This window comes from Solanum verrucosum, unplaced genomic scaffold, assembly GCF_900185275.1.
Source record: "Solanum verrucosum unplaced genomic scaffold, falcon-dt-bn FXZP01000003.1, whole genome shotgun sequence".
NCBI classification, from domain to species: Eukaryota; Viridiplantae; Streptophyta; class Magnoliopsida; order Solanales; family Solanaceae; genus Solanum; species Solanum verrucosum.
In genome coordinates this window covers 2,070-19,140 of record NW_026020120.1, presented here as the reverse complement: position 1 = coordinate 19,140, position 17,071 = coordinate 2,070, and positions in this window count along the sequence as shown.

Here is a 17,071-nt window from a genome sequence, read left to right as displayed (position 1 = left end):
GTATTGGACATTTCAACTTGCCCACTAGTCTGCGGATAGTAAGGAGTGGCTACAATGTGGAGCATACCATATTTCTCAAGTAGCGCCTTGAAAAACTTATTACAAAAGTGGGAACCTCCATCACTGATAATCGTCCTCGGTGTACCAAATCTGGAGAAGATATTCTTTTCCAAGAATGCGGTGAGACTTTTACCTTTATTGTTGGGGAGCGCAACTGCTACCACCCACTTCGATTCATAATCAACTGATGCTTATCGTGACCAACGACACTAACCTACGGTACGAGTGTCAATGATCGTCGATAATATAGTAACCCAACTAAAGGTTGGGGTCGTGTCCTAAGGGAGTGGTTTTGAGAATTAGCAGAAAAGTAAAATTAAGCTCTAACTAGCCGTAGCTAAAGATATTAATGAACAAAAACATGGTAAATTAAAGGGGGTGACAGGAAAGTGTCAAATATCAATTGGGGGTTTTGTCACAAGTAGTAAAAATAGCAAAAATTAACAAGAAAATCAAGTATGGGGAAATGTTCTTGGGGTGTGACCGCAATACAAGTTGAGATAAGTAGTTGGGTACATGTTGTTGAAAGGAAATTTGTAAGATAATAGTGACTAGGCTAAGCTTTAAATGGAAATAAGTTACCTCTTGGCAACTTACCCCATTTCAAATGCATTCCTCTCGGACACCCATTTGCCATATGAAGACCAGCTTACGCCTTACCCCACTCAGTCTCTCGAGTTGAGTGTTAGGATATGGGACTAGGAATCACCCTCTCGGGCTGAACCTCATGTCGACCCACTCCTTAGGCCATCAGTCCAGTGGTCTTGGTTTCGCGACCTCCCTCTCGGGAAAGCCGAAAACACATGGGTGACTTTGTATTTGCAACTACAAACCCTTTAGATTAAACCACAACCACTAGGTGAAATCGCCATTAAACAACATCTAACCTATCAGCAAGCAATACCCAACAGTAATATCAACACATATTTGCTAAATCACACCGCAAGAATGGAGGGTTTTTAGCCACACATCAAGAAATAACAAAATACACCTAAAATGATAGTAAAATCAAATGGGTATAATAAATTAAACCTTGATTTAAACAAAGGAAGAAGAATGGAGAAGACCCACTTCCAACTTGGGGAAGATGATATCCTTCTTTCTTCAAGTCTCCCAAAAACCCTCTCCAAACTTGAGAGAAAAATATCCAAAATGTACTATTCTCTTCTGGAAATTAAAATAAATTTTCAACTCTCTAAAATTAATAACAAGTTTAGTATTTATAGACTTCAGAAAATAGCACTGGAGGATCTTTCGGCGAAGTTAGTCGATATCGCCGAATGAGTTCGGCGACTCACCCTTCGTCTATCTCATCGATGTTTCGTGCTTGCCTTCAACATCTTCACGTTTTGGACCATTGGGCGGTATAGTACTGCTTCGCGGAACTAATCGGCGAAGCGCCGACTGTTCCTTTCATCGCCTTTTTGGTCCTTCTCCTTTAGGGCTTTGCGTACTAGAACAAAGGGCGGAGTAAATCCCTTCGGCAAATTGCCAAGTGTGCTTGGTGATGTTCGAGCTTCAACTTCTTCGTTCTTTTCGGCCTTTTTGTTCTTTTTTGCGCCTAAGTGTCCATGCTTTCACTAAAACTTCAAATACCTAAAACTTAAGAGTTTTTATCAGATATTTAGACAAAATAAGCATTCGAGGACACTATTCTTATCAAAATAAAGCCCTAAATGAGTCCAATTTGTGGACTCATCAACACCCCCAACTTAAACTTTTGCTTGTCCTCAAGCAAAGTCAAGTTCAGCCGTTCAAAAAGGGTGTCTCAAATAGTGTTACACAAGACTTAATCATGAACATACACAACAAGTTTCAAATTACTCATGCAAAGATCAACTGTGTACTCAAGATTCAAGTTGTGACACACCATTACCAGAGATTCTCGTGCTCGTAATACTTGCTACTTGTGCAAGTTCAAGCTCGACAAAAAGTATCTAAATACCCTCACATGAAGAATGATTTCATATTCACACACAGAGGTTAATCAATTCAAGATCAGGAATTAGATGAATGCTCACACTCAAAAAGAGGAACACAATGCATGTTTTCACCCATTGGTTTGCCCTTATTTTCCAATCGACTTTTGATTTGGTTTACTCAAGATCAAAAAGGTCTTTCTAAGGCTTGTAACGGGGCTGAGTGTAAAGGTATTGTCATTTAGGCTCAGTGACTTTTTCATCCTCATGAGTTGTGGTATTCTCAAGGTATTTCCTTCTCCTCCTTTATCAATTCTTTTTCTAATGCTTCTAAGTCACCTGTTTATTCACGTTCATCGATTGCTTGGAAACCCGATTTCCTTCATACCTTATTCCACAGGTTTTTTTTTGTATTGAATGGGTTTCCACTTATGCAATCCCATGGGTTTGGGTTCTTGACTTCTCCTTTTCCTTTTTACCACACCCCCAACTTAGGCTTTTGGCCTAAGTTGGCTATTCACTAAATCACAAATTAAGAGGATTGTAGGTAGTGGGTCAAGTAAGGTCTAGGGTTCATCAAGGTTCCTCCAAAGAAAGGTAAGGCTCAAAGGGTGTTCAAAAGAGTTTCACACACTGAGGGGTAGGCCACAAAAGAGGTATATGTCAAATTTGGCTCACACTCTTTAAAGTTGCCTAAGATCATTTCAAGAGGACACCTTTCTAAATCAACCAAACTAATAGGGCAAATTCTAGGTTTATTCATGCATGGTTCAAAGCAAGCTAATGACACAAGGCATCGACACTTAAGTCAAGCAAGACTACACACTTTTGCTAGTGTGCAATGGTCATAACAAGAGAATCAATTCGATAAATGGCTAATCACAACAAGATGCAAAGAGTTCACATACTGTCTATGTAACTTCATTTGGCCTCATCGTAGCCATACATTCATGTTCGTTCAATTGAGAGCACTATTCAAGTCATCGATATTGATCGAAATCGAGACTTAAATTCTTGCAAAAGAACAGTCACATTCAACTCACGAGGGGTGGCAAAAATGTGCAAAAAATAAAAAAAATTTTGGAAGGGTCAAATTCATTTTGCAATTAAAAGTAAATGGAGCGACAAGCTCAAACATCCACCGAAAACAGTGTAAACACAATTTTAAACAAAAGAACCCAAATATATACAAATCACGAATCACAAATAGCACACAAAAGGTGAGCCTCACCCTACCACAAATAAAAGCATTTGTCCTCAAATGAAAATAATACAGAATCCAAAAGGCCAAGTAAAGAAAGATAAGACATAGAGGTGAAGAAGTGATCCTGGTTATGCAGTTGCTCCATCTGTCATGACATCAGTCTAGTTTTTTTTTTTCATTTGGCGATATTAGGTCTAATTGCCGAAAATCTTGGCGATTCGTTGAGTGAGCACTCGACTCGCCGAGTTTTACAGAATATGCAGTTATTGTGACGATCCAAACAACGGTTTTTATCGAGATCGCTGAAATTGTCGGTGAATCGCAGATAATCTCCAAATCTCATCGATTTTAACAGACTGCAGTGTTTACGATGTTCTAAGTCAAACGACGGATAAGGTCAGATTCGCCAACCCATTTGGCGACTTGCCAACATGATTTATTGTTTGCCATCCTTCATTCATTTTAGTACTTTTACCTGCACAAACAACATACCATTTTATTACCGGGAAATAAGTACTGATAATAATAAAAGTAAAGCAATTAAAGGGATTTTGGGTTTCCTCCCAAACAACGCCTTAGTTAATGTCGTGGTACGACGCAACACCGCCTTCAGGCTTCTTCCAAATGTACGACTTCAACCAACGAAATCTCTTGACAATCTCCTAGATACAATTTCAGACGTTGACCGTTCACTGTAAATGGAGGTCATTCCTGATCTTCAACTTCTATGGCCCCATTGATGAACACTCGCGTTACTCTAAATGGTCCAGACCATTTGGATTTGAGACTTTCGGGGGAAGAGTCTAAGTTGCGAGTTATATAGCAAAACCCAATCTCTTACCTTGAAGTCTCGCTTGAGTATCCGAGCATCATGCCATTTCTTCATCTTCTCTTTATAGATGGCTGAACTTTCATATGATCTGAGTCTAAATTCATCCAGTTCGTTCAACTGCTCTGTTCTCTCCCTTGAAGTTTTTGACCAGTCTAAATTTAATCTTTTCAATGCCCATAATGCTTTGTGTTCTAACTCAACGGGTAGATGACAAATATTACCATAAACCAAATGATATGGAGACATCCCGATAGGTGTTTTGTAAGCAGTTTGATATGCCCATAGTGGATCATCGAATTTCCTAGACCAATAAGTTCTATTGACATTTACTGTCTTCGCCAAAACGCTTTTGATTTCCCTATTCGACACTTTGACTTGGCCACTTTTTTGGGGATGATATGGGGTTGCCACTTTGTGTTTCATCCCATATTTACTCAGTGCCATTGAGAACCAGTTATTGCAAAAATGGGATCCCCCATCGCTTATGATTTCTCTCGGAGTGCCAAATCTTGCGAAGATGTAGCGTTTCAGGAATTGGACAATGCTTTTTCCTTCGTTGTTTGGAAGTGCGATGGCTTCCACCCATTTGGAAACATAATCCACAGCCACCAAGATATATTTATTTCCAAACGAGCTCACAAATGGGCCCATGAAATCTATCCCCCATAAATCGAATAACTAAACCTCTAAAATAGGAGTGAGAGGTAATTCATGTCTTCTAACACTCCGCCTTGCTGCTGACATTTAGAGCATTTCTTTGCAAACTCATGCGCATCCTTGTAGATTGATGGCCAGTAATATCCACTCTGGAGAACTTTAGCGGTGGTGTGAACACCACCATGGTGACCTCCCACTGGTGATGTATGGCAAGCATAGAGTATTTCTACCACTTATTCTTCATGAACACACCTTCTATGACATGGTCAGCACACTCTCGAAACAAGTATGGCTCGTCCCAAAAGTACTTTTTAACATCGAACAAGAATCTTTTATGTTGGTAAAAGGTCAACTCATCTGGCATCAGCCCACACACAATGTAATTTGCAGAATCTGCATACCATGGCGTATGTTTGAGGGATATTGCAAGCACCCGTTCATCTGGGAAAGAGTCATCTATGTCAACCTCATGCTCGACATTCTCCCTTGCTTCCAACCTTGATAAATGGTCAGCCACTTGATTTTCGCACCATTTTCGATCTTTCACCTCGTAATCAAATTCTTGTAATGGTAGTACCCACCTAATCAATTGTGGTTTTGCATCATTCTTTGCCATCAAAGAGCGGAATGCAACATGATCAGTGTGTATGATTACTTTGTTGTCTAGCAAGTACGCCCTGAATTTTTTGAATGCATAGACTACTGCAAGCAACTCTTGTTCGGTGACCGTATAATTTTACTGGGCCCTATTTATGGTCTTGCTTGCGTATTAGATTGGGTGAAACAGTTTGTTGTGCTTCTGCCCCAACACAACCCCTAGTGCCATACCGCTGGCATCACACATTAACTCAAAAGATTCCGACCAAATAGGGCAGATGATGATCGGGGTGGATATTAGTTTCTCTTTCAAACACGGTAATGCAGCCATACAAGCATCATTAAAGTGGAATTTCACTTCCTTCTTTAGGAGTTTGCATAAAGGGAGTGCAATCTTTGAGAAGTCTTTAATGAACCTTAATATGTCTCGCTTGAACCTCTTTAATATGTCAACCAAACACTCTATTTATCACCCATTCAAATCAGCGACAATAATGACCGGTAAAGTATCATCTTTTCCCAAGAACCCGTACCTCAAATGCGGTGGTATAGCCTTAAGCTCTAATTTCGGTGCCTCCTCAACAGACGGTCGTGCAGGTGGGGACTCACGAGTTTTCATGTCCAACTCCAACTTCTTTGGTTTTGACTGAAATTCACACTTATCAAGTGCGGCGACAAGCTCATCATACTCTTCAATACCATCACTGTCGAAGTTCATCATAACCGATGCTAATGCCTCAACACCCAGTCTCTCCTCAACCTGCACCTCAGAAACACTCTCAACGCTATAGGTTATCATCGATACCGATTGGATCTCACTACTTTGCTTCATATACCTACAAATATTGAAAGTTGCCTCTTCATTGTTCGATCTGAATTTCATCTGCCCCTTTTCCATACCAACCAAAGCGCGCCCAGTAGCTAAAAATGGTCTCCCAAGAATGATGGAACCTCAAAATCAACCTCACAGTCAAGAATCACAAAATCTGCAAGAAAGATGAACGACTCCACTTTCACTAGTACATCATGGAGCACACCTATGGGCCTCTTAACAGTTCTGTCGTCCATGAGCAATCGCATCGCAGTCGGTTTTAGATCTCCCCCAATTACTTGCTTTGCTCATAGAGATCATGTGCTTGAATATGCTTCGATGAATGATATGTGTCTTTTTGAGGGTGAATTTGAATGTTTTAATTCTTTCCTAGTGGCTGATCATTCCCTCTTTAAGTACAATATCTTATTTGAAGATGATCAAATCACTCCTAGTGGTGTGAATCTTAAGAGTAGTGTAGTTCTTAATAACTATACTGTCTATGGCAATCCACTATGGTGTGAACCTTTTCCTCCCAAAGATGGAAATCTCTTCTTAGAAGATGAGAGTACTCCTGTAGGGAAGGAATGTGATGAGGAGGAAGGTGCTGTTTGTTTTCCCATTCCCTTTTCTTCTTGGTGTGTCCCAATTGTCGATGGTATGACCCATGAGTTTGAATCTATTAGTAGTCATTCCCATGAAAACAGCTTGGAGGAAGTTGAATTGCGGGACACCTTTCTCTATTACTTGTTTACATATGATGATGCTCATGCTGTTGAGTGGTGTATGTTGTCAGGAGGAAAGAGCGTCATCCTAATAAATGGAGGGGCACTTGATCCAGTTCTGTGGGCCTTCTATCCTTTTGATACCGGTGGATATTTTAGGGTATTTAAACTGGTGAGAGTATCATCCATTGGGTGGTACTACCATGTTGATGCGAAGAATAACCAATGTCCTTGTTCTCCATTTGTGGATTTAATAGCCATGACAATAAATGATGTTTTGTTGTTCCTTGAGTTTGAGTCTCCTCGTTTAAACGTTTTAAGTGCTAACCTTTGCACTACCCATCATGCTAAGAGGATAAGCTGTCCAATTGAGACGCAATCAAAGGTGTGTAAACACGAGTGATTGTGAGTTCAATTTATTAACGCTAACATTGTTTGTTATTTGTTTTGTTGAGTCTTTCTTATTGCTAAGTACCATGGAAACCGGAAACAAAACCTACCCACCAAAGGGAAAGGTTACCTTAGGATCTTCCATGAGGACTCCTATTGAAGAGAGTCGGATGATGAGGATATTGGAAGGAAGCTTGGTTGAGTTTAGAGGTCATCTATCCGAGATGAATTCTATACTGACCAAGGTGGAGGATGAGATTTGGGCCAAAGAGACAGGGTTCACATTACCATCTTATGTGGTAAGACGAACTATACCTAGGAAGGCCATGATCAATCACGAGCAAAGGGAGAATATCTTCTACTCCAAGTGCTTCATCCTGAGCCAAGTATGTGTTTTGATCATTGACAGTGGAAGTTGTGCCAGCCTTGCTAGCACGGCTGTGGTAGACTACTTGAAGCTTCCTACCACTAATCATGCTAAACCATACACACTTCAATGGTTAAATGAGGAGGAATTGAGGGTACATGAACATGTGTTAATTAAGTTCCAAATTGGGAAATATCATGATGCAGTACTTTGTGATGTGATTCCCATGCAAGATAGTCGTGTACTACTCGGAAGGCCAATACAGCCACGCGTCAATACCTGATGGAAGGCACAACACCTATACCGTCATGTCGATGGGGGGTAAATATGTCCTTAAGCCAATATCACCATCCCAAGTCATAGAGTTGTATTGAAAGATGGATGAGTTGAGGGATAAAAGGAAAAAAGAGAAAGGACATGTGGAGGCTGAGGCCCAAGGAGAAGGAGAAAGGAGGAGGTTGAAAGGAAAGGCCAAGTTGTTGTTGGTTGAGCATAAATAGATGAGGGAGGAAGTGGGAGTCGAAAGTGAATGGATCCTTTAGGATCATGAGTTGCAAGCTAACCCATCTCACTCTTCCCCTCCCTATTCTATTTCTTTCCTTTTGCAGGATCCTCGTCAAGCCCTTTCAATGGTTACACTTGTGGGTTGTCCAATCATTCCTAAGGGAGTGTGAGTTGAGGGTAAAGAAGATCTTTCTTGCGGGCATCAAGGTAAAATAACTAAACTTAACACTTTTACCATTCCAAATGAACAAAGTGTGAATGTTAGCTTGTCTATATGTGAGCCTATTGCTTTTTTACCATGTGCTGATAATGTGCTTGTTAAGAGTGTGGATACACTAGTTGATCCTATTGATGATCGAATTGATTCTTCTAGTAAGATCGATTTGTGTACACCTAGTGTTGACACCTGTGATTTGAAAGATAGTACATTCTTTAATGATAATTGTGTTCAGCCTGTTTGTAAGTGTAGTTTACTGGCTGAGGGTCCTTGTAATGTGATTAAGGAACCTCAAGTTGGTGGCACTAATGAGAATGTTGAACATTTGATTAGGAGTGACTCTTTGAGCATAATATCTATTGTGGAAGATCCGATTGTTTTCTTTTCTCATAAAGATCATGTGCTTGAACATGCTTCGAAGAATGATATGTGTCTTTTTGAGGGTGAATTTGAATGTTTTAATTCTTCCCTAGTGATTGATCATTCCCTCTTTAAGTACAATATCTTATTCAAAGATGATCAAATCACTCCTAGCGGTGTGAATCTTAAGAGTAGTGTAGTTCTTAATAACTATACGGTCTATGGCAATCCACTATGGTGTGAAGCTTCTTATCCCAAAGATGGAAATCTCTTCTTAGAAGATGAGCGTACTCCTGTAGGGAAGGAATATGATGAGGAGGAAGGTGCTGTTTGTTTTCCCATTTCCTTTTCTTCTTAGTGTGTCCCAATTGTCGATGGTATGACCCATGAGTTTGAATCTATTAGTAGTCATACCCATGAAAACAGCTTGGAGGAACTTGAATTGCGGGACACCTTTCTCTATTACTTGTTTAAATATGATGATGCTCATGTTGTTGAGTGGAGTATGTTGCTGGGAGGAAAGAGTGCCATCCTGATAAATGGAGGGGCACCTGATCCAGTTCTGTGGGCCTTCTACCCTTTTGATCCCCATGGATGTTTTAGGGTATTTGAACTGGTGAGAATATCATCCATTAGGTGGTACTACCATGTTGATGAGAAGAATAACCATTGTCCTTGTTCTCCATTTGTGGGCTTAAGGCCATGACAATAGAGGATGTTTGGTTTTTCCTTGAGTTTGAGTCTCCTCGTTTAAATGTTTTAAGTGCTAACCTTTGTACTAACCATCATGCTAAGAGGATAAGCTTCTTGCTTATGATCTATTTTTACAAGGTTTGGATTCGAGGACTCACTTTTATCTACTTGCATATGATGATACTCACACTTGTGTGGGTTGCATATCTTATGATAATAGTGGTTTAAATTAGGCAAATGAGAGTCTCCTTGACTCGATGCTATACGATCCTTTTCCATTTGACCCCAGTGCTGTCCTTAAGTGTGCTGAATGTGGTAGTAACACCTTCTGTCATTTGCATGATTCTTTCGTGGTGTTATTATTTGATCCAATGTTCTTGAATGAGGTATGTTTACCAATTTGGGTGGGGAACACTTATGTACTTGAACCTGTTCTTGAATTGGGACTGATTACTGTATTGAAATTATCTAGTTCATTGGATGTGGTCGTAACTTGGGTCAACACTACTTATGCCTTCGCACTTAGGTATGAGACTGTTCTTGTGCGGCTTGACATAAGGGAGGCCTTGTTCTTATTTTGATGTGGAACCAATGAGGGTTTACACATGAAGTTGTTTAAGTGTATTGGTTCCATCTCTCTACCCTTTTGTCAATGTTTCTTACTTAGCCAAGTATCTTTCACTTTGATGGGCTCCAAACCTTTTGTTAATATTTGTGATGCTTGGTTATATGTTAAGTTTGTGCATCCTTGGCATGGTGATGGACTTGTTATTGCTAACACTAACCCTCATGCCATAAGGATCTTTGTCTTGTTTGTTTCCCCTATGGTTTTGAAAGGTATGGATTCGAGGACGAATCTTTTTCAAGAAGGGGAGAATGATGTAAAATGGATTACATCAAGCCTATCCATTCATGAACTTCAATGCTTTGATGGAGTGTTCACAAGGATGGAGGTTGTTTGGCATGTATGCATTCCAAGGAGGGAGTTCCTTGCCTTGCATGTGAACATATGCACCTTGAAGGAGCTCCCAGTTGGGCAACACCATGCTTGGAAGATAGATTGGAGCATGGGAGGCCTAACGAAGCGATGAGGAACAAGTGAAGAATGTGCTCCATTCGGTGAGCTGGAGGACACTTCGGCGACTCGCCAAAGCCCTTTGGCGAGTGTTCCAGGATCACTAACTAGCCCAAGGAGCTATGAACGGGAAATATGCTCATTAGCCGAGCTGAAGACCATCGACGCATCGCCAAGTGGATTGGGCGATGGTCCCCAGACCGCCCAAAGTTCCAGTAACTCCCCAGCCAAGGCAAGGAAAAAGATTCCTCGCCGACTACATTGGGCGCATCACCGAGCCATTAGGCGAGCCCGACTTGCCTCGCCCAATGGCCCATTTCGGTTCACTTTTGGGACTATTTATGTAATAAGTCCTAACACTATAAATAGGTGTCTTAGAGTTCATTTTAGGGAGAATATTTTGAATATTGATGAATGATAATTTTAACTCCTTGTGTGAGTGTTGAAAGCTTGGTAAGCTTTTGTTGAACATTGTTTAGAAACGAGGGTTGCTTGGGATATCGATTCCCTTGAGGTCTTCGTAAGAGTTACGTGCTTTATTGTGGATTAATCGATTGAGGTCTTTAGGTTTAATATACTTTTAGGTTGCTTTTGATTTCCTTTTCTTGTGTCTGTCTATTTATCTAGATTTGGTACTTGTTAGGATCTAGATTGGAGGTTATTGGATTTAATACATCCTTTAGTTGCCAATTGTTTCATCTCTTGTGTCTCTTCTTCTATATTTCTTTTTTTTCCACTGTTATCATCGTTTCTCTTGTGAGAATCGTATCATTTGGTATCAGAGCCGAGTCTTCGTTCTTACGAATCTAGTCTTGGGGTTTTGTTACAAAAAAAAATCTGGTTATTTTCGTTTTTGAGATTTTGCTGAAATGGGTTTCTTAGATCTGAGTCTTGTTTGAGTTTCTAAGGTTGGAATAGTGTTCTCTAACTATATTTGAGTCTTAGGCTGAGATTAGTAGGGGTTTGGAGCTTTGTTGAAGAACCCACCATTGAAGACTTGAAGAAGACAAAGTGGGTTTTGAAATCTAAAGGTTTTGGCTTGGAATTGAAGGTTAAAAGGTATTTTGGGTGTTGTTCCCCATATCAAGGAGAGCCGACACCTAAATTTTTGTGAAATTCCGAGACAAAAATTGTAAGGGTTTTATTTTGGTGTTCATCCTGTTCTTGAAGAAAATTCATATCTTCAAGGAAGAGGATTGTTGGAAAGGTAAGTGTTTGATTCAAAAGGGGAAGAAAGAGAAAGAGAAAAGGTGTTTGTAAAATGGAATTTACTAAAAGGGTAAGTCCTAAAGAATAAGACCAGGGGGGACCATTAGATTTCAAATTTCAGAGCATTAAAGGAGCTGCAGAGGGTCCATTTGGCGAGCAACGACGTGCATCGCCTAACCAATCGGCACTTCGCCCTTTGGGCAGGTTGCTCGCCGAATTGCTCACCCATTTGAAGGAACTACTGGAAAATTAGGCGGAACCAACCCTTGGTCGCCTAGTCCCATCGGCGCATCCCCAAACTATTACCCCTTTGCCGAGTTGCCTTGTCCGTTTGTAGAGTTTGGCGAGTCCATCTTCAAGTTGGCGAGCTGAACTTCAACTTAAGCGAAGAAACAATGTCATTCGGTGATCGAAAACTCTAGTTACTCCTAATCTCAGGTTTTAAATTCTTAGTTTCTTTTCTTTTGATTCTGAAACGTTCTCAAGAATCCTAATCCAATTTTTAACTCGTAATTACTCTACTTGTTGGCTATTGGTTCTTGAATTCACTTCTTTGTTTGTGCCTTTACTTTTCGTGCTTTTCTCGTTTTCATTTCGTAGTTAATTCTTGATTCCAGTCCATTTGTTTAGTCGATTCGTCCATTCTTCTTCAAACAAGAATCCATTCCTACCTTGAGTTGAAATTGGTACCTTGTGATCGACGAAATATAACAATTGTCAACATTAGCCGCGCCAATTGAGAGGCAATCAAAGGTGTGTAAACACGAGTGATTGTGAGTTAAATTTGTTAACGCTAACATTGTTTGCTGTTTGTTTTGTTGAGTCTTTCTTATTGCTAGGTACCATGGAAACCGGAAGCAAAACGTACCCACCAAAGGGAAAGGTTACCTTAGGATCTTCCATGAGCACTCCGACTGAAGAGAGTTGGATGATGAGAATATTGGATGGAAGCTTGGCTGAGTTTAGAGGTCATCTATCCGAGATGAATTCTAGACTGACTAAGGTGGAGGATGAGATTTGGGCCAAAGAGACTGGGTTCACATTACAATCTTATGTGGTATGACGAACTATACCATGATCAATCACGAGGAAAGGAGAATATCTTCTACTCCAAGTGCTTCATCCAGAGCCAAGTATGTGTTTTGATCATTGATAGTGGAAGTTGTGCCAACCTTGCTAGCACTGTTGTGGTGGACTACTTGAAGCTTCCTACCACTAATCATGCTAAACCATACACACTTCAATGGTTAAATAAGGAGGAATTGAGGGTACATGAACATGTGTTGATTAAGTTCCAAATTGGGAAATATCATGATGCTGTACTTTGTGATGTGATTCCCATGCAAGCTAGTCATGTACTACTGGGAAGGCCAACACAGCCACACGTCAATACATGATGGAAGGCACAACACCTATACCATCATGTCTATGGGGTGTAAATATGTCCTTAAGCCAATATCACCTTCCCAAGTCATAGAGTTGTATCGAAAGATGGATTTGTTGAGGGATAAAAGGAAAAAGGAGAAAGGACATGTGGAGGCCTCACCCAAGGAGAAGGAGAAAGGAGGAGGTTGAAAGGAAATCCCAGGTTGTTGTTGGTTGAGCATAAAGAAATGAGGGAGGAAGTGGGAGTCAAAAGTTAATTGATCCTTAAGGATCATGAGTTGCAAGCTAACCCATTTGAGCTCAGCAATAGCCGTTGGATGTCCTGTTCTCATAATGGGGAGATCTACTAGCTCTTGTACCTGCAACATGAATTGCAGGTCCCCTAAGAGAGGTGTCAGTACGGGAGAATGTACTGAGTATGTAAGGCATAAAGTATTGTATGTGAAATAAGAACTCAAATGAAATCTTATACCAATTTATGGATACAAGACCACCTTTTCTCATATTATGGAATCAGGTACTTCACATTATTTTCTTTACTTTATCATTCTTTTCTTTACACTCTGTGCACATCAAATAATACGAATGACCAGCTGATCAATGGTAGACATATAAATTGGGATGGACCCATGCTAGGCTTTCCTTTAACCCTTGGGATACCACTCGTAATATTGGGATCAACCCATGCACGGTGATTCTTCCACCCCTGGGATACCACCCATCAATAAGCAGATTCATTTAATATCTTTCCGTTAACATTTGAGATGATTCTTTTGATGGTCATAGCATTTTGAGTTGTAGGACTATGTAGTCAACCAATGACGTGTAATAATCATATAATGCAAGAACAACAACGTAGAGAGTAGTTACACAATTAGTGAAATGCATAGGAGCTGAAATAATATATGGACATTATTTAGTTAAAAGGAGAACTCATGCAGGGTATTCAATGTATATGTACAAATTTGACAATGAACATGTATTGGAACGTGCAGACATGTTAAAGAGTGAGAACAAGGTCATAAGTCATGTTAGAGCTGGTAGGCTGCCTCTATGTGTCGAGGACGAGTCTAGATTTCATGCCAATTAGTAGGAAATCGAAATCCTTACATACCTTGATGTACCACCTTGTAGTTACCTTTAAGTATCTTCCTTTCTTTTCAAATACTTATCTAGAATAGAGTAAGTGATAAACTAGTATTAGTAGTTACTAAACATGCTTAGGCAGTCCAATCTCACTCAACAATAATGCTCGGGCAGCAAACCCGTAATTACCAATCTAAGGGTGTTCTTTCAACCCCGCCTTCTTTTATTGCATTTGTACACTACACATCTATATTTCAATATCAACAATTTACACCCTTCCCAGACATCAACCAAGCTGTCCCCAATATGTTTACACATCAACCTATCCCAAAACAGTCCTAACAATCCAACATACTATAGAGGATGTGAAACCATGGTTTCCCATCATCATCCCATGAGTTCCTATCAACAGTAGACTTAAAATATCATACTTAGACTCGTGTTTATGGAAGACAAAGATAGGGCAGGCATTTCACCTTAATTCTTATAACTTATTTTCTTTTAACTTTAACACTTCAATAACTTGATCTTCCCTTCACATACACCAAGAAAAAGAGCAAAGCCTCTCAATAACAAAGGAAAGTGAGCACTTAAACTTTTGACAGATTCAGTCCTCTACTTGTTCTTAACTAATAACATGTTTATCTAGCATTCCATGAGAGAACTAGGCTAAATCCATTAGTAATTTCACTTATCCTACCTTGCAAGGGCTTGGGTTTATCCAAGAACCCTAGGAACTTGTGGCTGCTGCTATGCTTTGAAAGGGAGAGGAGCAGCTTAGAGAGAAATCTGATTTTTTTTATCTGTTCTTAAAAGTGAGGAAATGGCCAGCAACTTGGGGATTATAAAGGTCTTATTTTTCCCCACCTCTTATGTTTTAATATTAGCCACTAATTTATGAAATTGGTCCAAGTAGGTGACGCATCTGCTTGGAATTATATATACACAAAATGGGCCCCTTGTGTACTCATCTTGGCTGCAATCTTTCCCCTTCCTAATAAAGCCATGGGCTAGAATTATACCCTTAATTTGGGCCTTAGTCTTTATTGGGCTCAACTAGTTGGACTTGGACAGATTGGTGTGAGGCCTCATCTCCATTCTTTTTCCATTTTATTTAATTTGGGCCTCAAGTGAGCCCACTAATGCATAAACTAATCTTCCCCATTTACCTAACCCATTTGAGCTAAGCAAGGAGGTGACACCTGCTAGCTTTATAAAGTCCAACAAGCACCTCAATTCTTTTATTCGTTTTTCGAGCGTAGTCTCCTTAGTTTAAGTCAAAACTTATATACACTTGATCACCTTAAGTTTTAGACCCACATATAGCCCTTCAATCCACAATTTAAATACTTCTAAAATTTGACGTTCACTCGATCGTGCAATATTGCAATGTACGGGAGTTACCCTAATAGCTTTTTTATTGTCACCATTCATCTAGGAAATCAAGTTCATTACTTATACCACCAAGCTAACTCAAGTTCCATATGTGTAGGACTTGTACACATAAAATTCGGGGTGTTACATCCTCCCCCCCCTTAGGAACATTTGTCCTCGAATGCTAGCATAATCAGATAGCTTAAATAAGTTCAAACTTTAGTTTAAATCAATTGTTAACCACATAATAAATACCCTTTCATGCGTACCTATTAATACCCCCATTCAGCACTTGGACTTCCCCTTTAGGTTCAAATAAATAAGGGTACTTGGATTTCATCGCTTCCTCAGCTTCCCATATTACTTTTTCTACTTGTTGGTTCTTGCCAAACACCTTTAATAAAGCGATTTCTTTATTTCTTAGATTTTTAACGTGACGATCCAGAATAGAAATAGGTACTTCTTCATAGGTGAGATCCCCTGTAAGTTGTACATCTTTAATAGGAGTGATATAGGATGGGTCACCTACGCACTTCCGAAGCATTGAGACATGAAACACCGGATGAACTGCTGAAAGCTCCTGAGGTAGCTCTAACTCATATGCAACTTGGCCAACTCTTCGAATAATCTTATATGGCCCTATGTAGCGTGGACTCAACATTTTCTTTTTACCAAATCTCATTACCCCTTTCATTGACGATACTTTCAATAACACCCAATCTCCTATAGAAAACTCTAATCCTCATCTTTTAACATCTGCATATGATTTGTGTCGACTTTGAGCTGTTGCTAGCCATTGTTGTATCACCTTAACTTTTTCCATAGCTTGAAGAACAAGGTATGGTCCAAATAAAGCAGTTTCGCCTACTTCAAACCAGCCAATTGGTGATCTGCACTTCCTTCCATATAAAGCTTCATAAGGTGCCGTTTTGATACTAGTATGATAACTAAGGCAAACCTAATAGGTGGCAAATTATCATCCCAGCTACCTTTGAAATCTAAGACACAAGCTCGAAGCATATCCTCAAGTGTTTGGATTGTGCGTTCTGCTTGACCATCCGTTTGAGGGTGGAAAGTTGTACTTAAATTCACTTGTGTTCCCAAACTCTTTTGGAATGATTTCCAAAACTTTGCACTGAATTGAGCTCCTCGATCAGATATAATAGAGATTGGAACCCCGTGTAGCTGAACTATCTCTTTAATATATAACTTTGCATACTCTTCAGCTGTATAATCATCTTAACTGGCAAGAAATGTGCTGACTTGGTGTCTATCAACTATTACCCATATGGAGTCAAACTTACGAAACGAGCGAGGCAAACCAGTGACAAAATCCATGTTGATCATGTCCCACTTCCGAGTTGGAAGCTCCATACATTGCATAAACCTCCTGGCTTTTGGTGCTCTACTTTGACTTGCTGGCAGTTTGGACATTGAGCCACAAATTCTGCAATGTCCTTCTACATGTCCCACCACCAATACACTCCTTTCAAGTCATGGTACATTTTAGTTCATCCCGCATGGATGGAATATCTTGAATGATGTGCTTTTGTGATTATCCTCCTTCTTAGCCCATTAACATTAGGTACACACAATCTGTTTTGA